Raw genomic sequence first — 8,077 nt, 5'->3', positions numbered from 1 at the left:
CTTTTTAGTCGAAATCCTAGGCGGGTCTCGAAAAAAGATAGCGAAAAAAATTATCCCTAGAGTCGAAATTAACAGGAATGTATAAACCAATGCTTCCATAGATTCGATCGTGGTTTACAATTATAGCTTCCACACCTGTGCATTTGGGATCATTTCCCAGACAAGGAAAGGGTAATATTTAAAGAAAAGCAATAATGAAAATACAAATTTCTCCGGTACCCCGCCTATACCTATGCTAAAAAAAAAAAAATAGAGGCGAATGATGCCAGACCAGAACAACGTTGTATCAAACTACTTGTCTCCTTGTAGTTGGATCCCCAAGTTTTTGGAATGCCCCAAATTCGACTTGAGCATCCAAATCTGGGTCAATCCCAGCAAAAACATCTCTGAACAAGGTTCTAGCACCGTGCCAAATGTGTCCGAAAAAGAAGAGCAAAGCAAACGAAGCATGTCCAAAAGTGAACCAACCCCTTGGACTGCTACGAAAAACGCCATCAGATTTCAAAGTAGCACGATCTAATTCAAAAATTTCCCCCAATTGCGCACGTCTAGCATATTTTTTCACAGTAGCGGGATCACTATAGCTGATTCCATTGAGTTCGCCACCATAGAACTCAACAGTTACGCCTACTTGTTCGACACTATATTTTGATTCTGCCCTTCTAAAAGGAACATCGGCTCGCACAATTCCGTCTCCGTCTACCAAAACGACTGGAAATGTTTCAAAAAAAGTAGGCATACGGCGTACAAAAAGCTCATGCCCCTCTTTATCTCTAAAGACGGGGTGCCCTAACCACCCAACAGCTATTCCATCCCCGTTGTCCATTGAGCCTGCTCGGAATAATCCCCCTTTCGCCGGATTATTACCGATGTAATCATAAAAAGCTAATTTTTCGGGAACTTTAGACCAAGCTTCTGATAAACTCAGATTTTCGGCTAGTCCGGTGCCAACTCTTCGATATATTTCTTGTTGGAAGTACCCCTGATCCCATTGATAACGGGTGGGCCCAAATAATTCGACAGGGGTAGTTGCTGAACCATACCACATAGTTCCAGCAACTACAAAAGCTGCAAAAAAGACAGCAGCGATACTACTGGAAAGGACAGTTTCAATATTACCCATACGTAATCCTTTGTATAGTCGTTGGGGCGGGCGGACACTAAGATGGAATAGGCCCGCTAATATGCCCAATGTCCCCGCTGCAATATGATGGGAGGCTATTCCCCCCGGAACAAAAGGATCAAAACCTTCTGCCCCCCACGCTGGATTTACAGGTTGTACTTTTCCGGTTAGGCCATAGGGGTCGGACACCCATATTCCAGGACCATACAAGCCTGTTACATGAAATGCACCAAAACCAAAGCAAGCCAACCCTGAGAGAAATAAATGAATTCCAAAGATCTTGGGCAAATCCAAGGAGGGTTTTCCCGTACGTTCATCACAGAAGATTTCTAGGTCCCAATACACCCAATGCCAGATGGCTGCTAAGAAGCACAAGCCGGAAAACACAATATGTGCCCCGGCCACACCTTCGTAACTCCAAATACCCGGATTCGCTACAGTTCCTCCTGTGATACTCCAACCACCCCATGAATTGGTTATTCCTAAACGAGTCATGAAGGGTATAACGAACATACCCTGTCTCCACATTGGATCAAGAACGGGGTCAGAGGGATCAAAAACCGCTAATTCATATAGGGCCATCGAGCCGGCCCAACCAGCAACTAGAGCTGTATGCATTATATGGACAGAAAGTAAGCGACCGGGATCATTCAATACGACGGTATGAACACGATACCAAGGCAAACCCATGGAAATACCCCTTTTTTATCAAAGATAAATGGACACTATGTGACTTTATCGCATTGGAAAAGACTATGCTATGGCCCTCCGCCTTTCAGTGGATTATCTCGAGGCAAGGGTTAATATTTATTCCCTTCCATTGGAAATAATTGAACAATTCAATTCTGTTCGTAGGAACAAAGAGAAACAAATCTATTCTATACCCGATAAGTACCAATACGCAATGGGGGGGGGCTGGTCCCATTTTTTTTTGAGCAAATGCATAGAGACTTGTTCATCATTCGAATGACCCATTCGTAATAATTTTTTTTTCCGTTATTCATTCTGTCTTACTCCATGAACCCTCCAATCTATGGATAAAATCCAATAAACGTTTTTAAAAATAAACGAAAATATTAGGAAGGTGAGAAAGCCATTGTTACGTTTCCACATCAAAGTAAAATATAGTACTTAGTGCTTTTTTTTAACTTAATGCCCATTGGTGTTCCAAAAGTGCCTTTTCGGAATCCTGGAGAGGAAGATGCAGTTTGGGTTGACGTATAGTGCGACTTGTCAGACATATTGGGTCATATGGGATTTCCCCGTTCTCTCCCCCGATCGAGATACCCCCTGTTTTGCCCAAGAAAGATTGATTGAATCGTTAATAATAATTAGAATTCGAATTCGGAGCGTGAAGCGCAATTAGATCAATTTTTTTGTTGGTTTGGGGATCAAAATTATATCAATTAATCCGTATTATCAACTAGAATAATTTATGGTTAGGTTGGACCAATAAGAAGTATCCAGGCTCCGTTCAGGAAATACCAAATTGGGAATCTACGGATAATTACCGCTTGTATCATAACGGATTCTTATTATATTTATATTATACCATAACATAATGTATAATATAAGTGATCTTAAACTGCCAATCAATAAAGTAATATGATGAATACATCAAATATCTGGTATTGGTGGAAGGCATGAAACCGGCCGAATTGAAAAAAAAAAAAAACAAGTCGTAGCAAAAGCAAAAAGAAGTGGTACTGGGATTATTTGTACTATATGTGCAAATAGAATTCGGGCAGATTTTTACCCGGAGTAGAGCATAAACCTAAAAGAATTGAGGAGGCCCGTTTAGGAACAAGAAAATAACATCGCGATTCGAATCTCGATGAAACCAATACATCAATGAGAGGTTAGTTCGATAAGTTCAATGAATTCTTTTTTTTTTTTATTATAGGTTAAAATTCTTATAGGTTAAAGGGAAGCGATTCAAAACTCATGTTTCTTAAAAATGGAAGAAAAAGCCTCTTCGTTTAGTTAGGAAAAAACTTTTTTTTTACGAAAAAACAAAAACAAAGAGGGCTGGAATCGACACATTGATTCTTTTTTTTTTTTTTGTTTCGCCATTTTTTGAACCGTATGCATCTAAAGGCGCGTGTGCGGTTCCGAAGGAAATTTTGTCCTAATCAACCGACTTCATCGAGAAAGATTACTTTTTTTAGGGCAAGAGATTGATAGCGAGATCTCAAATCAAATTGTAGGTCTCATGATATATCTCAGTATAGAGGATGCGACCAGGGATCTTTATTTGTTTATAAACTCTCCCGGCGGGTGGGTAATCCCCGGAATAGCTATTTATGACACTATGCAATTTGTGTCACCAGATGTACATACAATATGCATGGGATTAGCCGCTTCAATGGGATCTTTTATCCTGGTCGGAGGAGAAATTACCAAACGTCTAGCATTCCCTCACGCTTGGCGCCAATGAGTTTTTTTTTTATTTGAGAGAAAACATAAGACTATGCCTTCGCTATACGGAATATAAATAATAAGTAATAATAGCATGGCACCTCGAGCTCGATATTAACAAACCATTATTTCATTTTTTTTCCATAACATGAGATTCCGTATCGAGATAGTAGTATGAAACAAAGGTTATTTCCCGATTTCATCTTCTGTATCGGAGGTCTGTTTCAGCGTCACAAACAAATCCTTTTTTGCTTCTACACCAGAAGTCTCTTTCCGATATTTAGGTTATGAAAGAGTACGAAAGAAAAAAAAATTTAACTTATTTGATCCGATCAGAAAGATACTTTGGGATTGCAGAATCACAGACGAGATAAAAAAAAATATATAAAGCAACGGAACCATCATAGTATTTTTGGCTCCTCCGAAAGGAAGGATGGTAAATGGAGCATTCAACGATCTGGATCTGATGGATCTTATTTGTCTCTTTCTTCAATGGAAGGGAAAAGGAAATTCCATTTAGGAGCCGTATGCAATGCACAAAAAAATATGCCTGTACGGTTGTTCAATTCTATCTTTTTCCTCTTGCTTGTTATTCTTTATCCTACCCCTTCATGCGATCGCGCGAGATAGGGGAACCATTCATTATGTTATTATATCGCCAGGGTTATGATCCACCAACCTGCTAGCTCTTTTTATGAGGCATCAACAGGAGAATTTATCCTGGAAGCGGAAGAACTACTAAGACTACGCGAAACCCTCACAAGGGTTTATGTACAAAGAACGGGAAAACCCTTATGGGTTATATCCGAAGACATGGAAAGGGATGTTTTTATGTCAGCAACAGAAGCCCAAGCTCATGGCATTGTTGATCTTGTAGCGATCGAAAATAACGGGGGTTTCGCATAAAAATCCTAGATTCTATCTCGAACCATAATTAGAATGATCCGTAAGTTCATATTTTATGTTCTTACCCAGGTAAAAAATTAAGAAGTAATTCATCATGATCGGGTTAGGATCGATCTAAACCGGCTTTTGGATACGATGCAGCATGCCAACTATTAAACAACTTATTAGAAATACAAGACAGCCAATCCGCAATGTTACGAAATCCCCTGCTCTTCGAGGATGTCCTCAGCGTCGAGGAATATGTACTAGGGTGTATGTGCGACGCGTTCAGATCATGGGCTGGAACAAATGAGACAATTTTTCCAGTATCAATGACCAGTACCAACGAATAGGATGGAATGGAGACGAACTCAATTCACTATCTAAAAATAGTGATCTATCATATACCTATATTGTGTTATTGTGTATGGTATGGTATGGAATTTATGGTTTCCATTGGTGCAAATCCAATCACCTCAATTTGAGATGAAAAGCAATTCCCCATTGGTAGCAAGTGGTATCCATTAAGCGGGGAAATTGAATTTTAAAAACAGAATAATTCTGTTCCTACTCTTGCAAGAACGGACTAACAGGGTCAGCTACCTAGCCAACCTTCACAACTAAATGCCGTCACTGTATGGATAGATCTCGTTGTGAAAAGACCTATTACTGTATAATTCATGGGTAGAGCCAAAGAGTGTGAACTGTACAAGTTACCAAAACATTGATTAAATGAGTAAGGGGCTCCGGTGTATAGAGAGGACCTCACCGTTTAAGAAGTAACCATAGAAACGATGGAAACCACTATTTCTATTTTATTTCTATTTTATTTATTTATCCATTTACTACGTATTTATTACTATTTATTTGATACTTAATATCGGTCAAATTTTGTATTTTAATATCGGTCAAAAATATTTTTTATTTTATTTTGGGGCGAAATGCAAATGCCTGGAAGAAATAAAAAATCGTGGTTGGGAAGGTCATAGTAGCAAAAGCCATTGGAATTTTTATTTTATACATCGGAAGAATCCGTTTTGTTATTAATTAAACTAGAAGAGGGGAAAAGAATGACTGAAAGAAAAGAAATCAATTAGTTATTCATCAAAGTTTTATTTGATTCAATGACCAGAGTTAGACGAGGATATATAGCTCGGAGACGTCGATCAAAAATGCGTTTATTTGCATCAACCTTTCGAGGGGCTCATTCAAGACTTACTCGAACTATTATGCAACAGAAAATGAGAGCTTTGGTTTCTACTCATCGGGATAGAGGCCGGCAAAAGAGAGATTTTCGTCGTTTGTGGATCACTCGGATAAACGCGGTAACCCGCGAGGATAGGGTATCCCATAGTTATAGTAGATTTATACACGATCTGCGCAAGAGACAGTTGCTTCTTAACCGTAAAATACTTGCACAAATAGCTATATCAAATAAGAATTGTCTTTACATGATTTCTAATGAAATCCTCAAATAAGGAGATTTAAGGAATTCGACGGAATGATTTAAACGGAGTTCCCCGGAGAATGAACTCCGGGAAGATAGAATCGAAATTCATATGATAACAGTAGGAATGAATAAACACGCTTCAATAATAAAAAAAAGATTTCTCCCCCCCCCATTATTTTTTCTTTTTTTCTTATGACGCGACAATCTAATCTCTCGGCTTTTCCAACAAAACATCAATCGGAGTTTGAGTTCCAATTCGAGTTTTTATTCAATTCGGGTGGTGGGTCTACTTATTTCTGCTTCTAGGGCCGGTAGTTCTAGGGAACTACTCGGCTCTCTCAAATTGTTTCTCATTATTAAGAAAAGGTAATGAAGATAAAATGCGAGCTTGTTTTATAGCGATAGTAATTAATCTTTGTTGTTTCAAAGTCAATCTGTTCACTCTTCTAGATAATATTTTTCCTTGTTCACTAATAAATTGACTAATTAAGCTCATGTTTCTATAATCAATTCGATCCCCCGATCCAATTGGGGGCAAACGCCTACGAAAAGATCGCTTGGATTTACGAAAGGGTCGCTTGGATTTATCCATGGTTTATTTCTTATCTCTAAAATCCTAGTTTATTTCTTCATTCATTTCGGATCCGACCGAAAGAGGACTTGATTTGTTTATTTTATATTATTTTTATATTATAATAATATAATATATGTATATGTTTATTTTCATTTTTATAATTTAAAATATTTATTTTAATATTATATTAATTATATATTAATTATATTATTAATTAAATTAAATTATTTAATTCGATTTTTTTTATTTATTTATTATTTATATTTTTTAGCTTCTTCCTGTTACTTGGAAAAGGGGCACTGATGTTCTGCTCAATCTATTTCTTTATCTCCCCATGAATCGTATGCTTGTAACAATAAGGACAGAATTTTCTCAATTCCAATCGACTAGGTGTATTGTTTCGATTTTTTTGAGTAATATATCTGGAAATGCCCCTCGATTTTTTATCGAAACCCTTTCGGGCACAACTGGTACATTCCAAAATAACTCTTACCCTGGCTTCTTTACTCTTGGCCATGAACCTCCTTTGGATTTTGGATTCACTCAACTCTTCCATTTTCGATCCGAATCCAATAAGAAGAAAGGAACAAAAAAATGGAAGTTGCTAACTTGAAATCCAATTATGAAAGATTTCGTTTCAATCAATAGAGTAATCATAAAATAAGTAATACGATTTTTTCTAACTATCAACTATTCTCTAATCCCAGTATTTCATTTAATATAATATATTGTATGGTCTCGAACCCCCTGGATCCATATTTCTAGTTCGGCTCTCCCCCTATTAATTCTATCCTGAACCCAAGTTTCGCTGGGATTCATTCAATCCACTTTTATTCTTTTTCTTTCCTTCCTATACTAAAACTAAAAAAATGAAAACGGGAGAAATTAGTCACAGTCATAGAGAGTTTATTCTATCTCTAATCTTTTTCTTCTTTATCCCTTCCCATGTCAATAACTAGAATTAAAAAAAGGGGAATACCAACGCATCGGGGAATAAACGATTGATCTCTATCAATAGACCCGCTAAAGACCCGAACCATAAAGTACTTAGCACAGGTGCCACGGAGAGATATGTCTTTAGATCTCGCATTGAAAATCCTCCTTCTTTATTGTAATACAATTATTACCAGATAGATGATATATAACTCTATTATAACTATAGTTATATAGTTAAAGATCACTTGTATTTGTACGTAGAACCCCTAAAAATGGATATGTAGAATGATCCGGTAGATGAATTGTTCCTAAAATCGAAAAAGATGACCCCCTTCTTTTCTTCCTGAGCATTACCAATAAATATTCATTTACTTATACGTTAGGTTTCATCTGTATATAATTCTCTTATTATATGAGACCAAAAAGAAGAAATGGCAAGATAAATTCTCTTGTATATAGATATAGGAAATAACGATGTGGAAAACAAGACAGGTATTCTCTACAATGACGAATGACGAATGACGCTGTATAATAATGGAAAGGGATGTAGCGCAGCTTGGTAGCGCGTTTGTTTTGGGTACAAAATGTCACGGGTTCAAATCCTGTCATCCCTACCGATTACTTCTCTTACGGGCAGTAATGATGGATCAATTTGGATCGACAAAAATTTGGGGCATAATCCTTCATTTTC

The 8,077-nt window shown here is 37.4% G+C and overlaps 1 non-coding gene across 1 annotated transcript; it reads left to right on the top strand.

The window, feature by feature from the left end:
* Positions 1–7,926: 7,926 nt before the first annotated feature.
* TRNAP-UGG (transfer RNA proline (anticodon UGG)) lies at positions 7,927–8,000 on the top strand. The gene has a single exon. It is a non-coding gene; the product is annotated as a tRNA-Pro (tRNA).
* Positions 8,001–8,077: the final 77 nt, after the last annotated feature.

This window comes from Aristolochia californica, unplaced genomic scaffold (assembly GCF_029961685.1).
Source record: "Aristolochia californica isolate CCGP_79_NKW_82.1479 unplaced genomic scaffold, dmAriCali1.0.hap1 SCAF_414, whole genome shotgun sequence".
Taxonomy (NCBI): Eukaryota; Viridiplantae; Streptophyta; class Magnoliopsida; order Piperales; family Aristolochiaceae; genus Aristolochia; species Aristolochia californica.
This window is presented reverse-complemented; position numbering and strand designations above follow the sequence as displayed.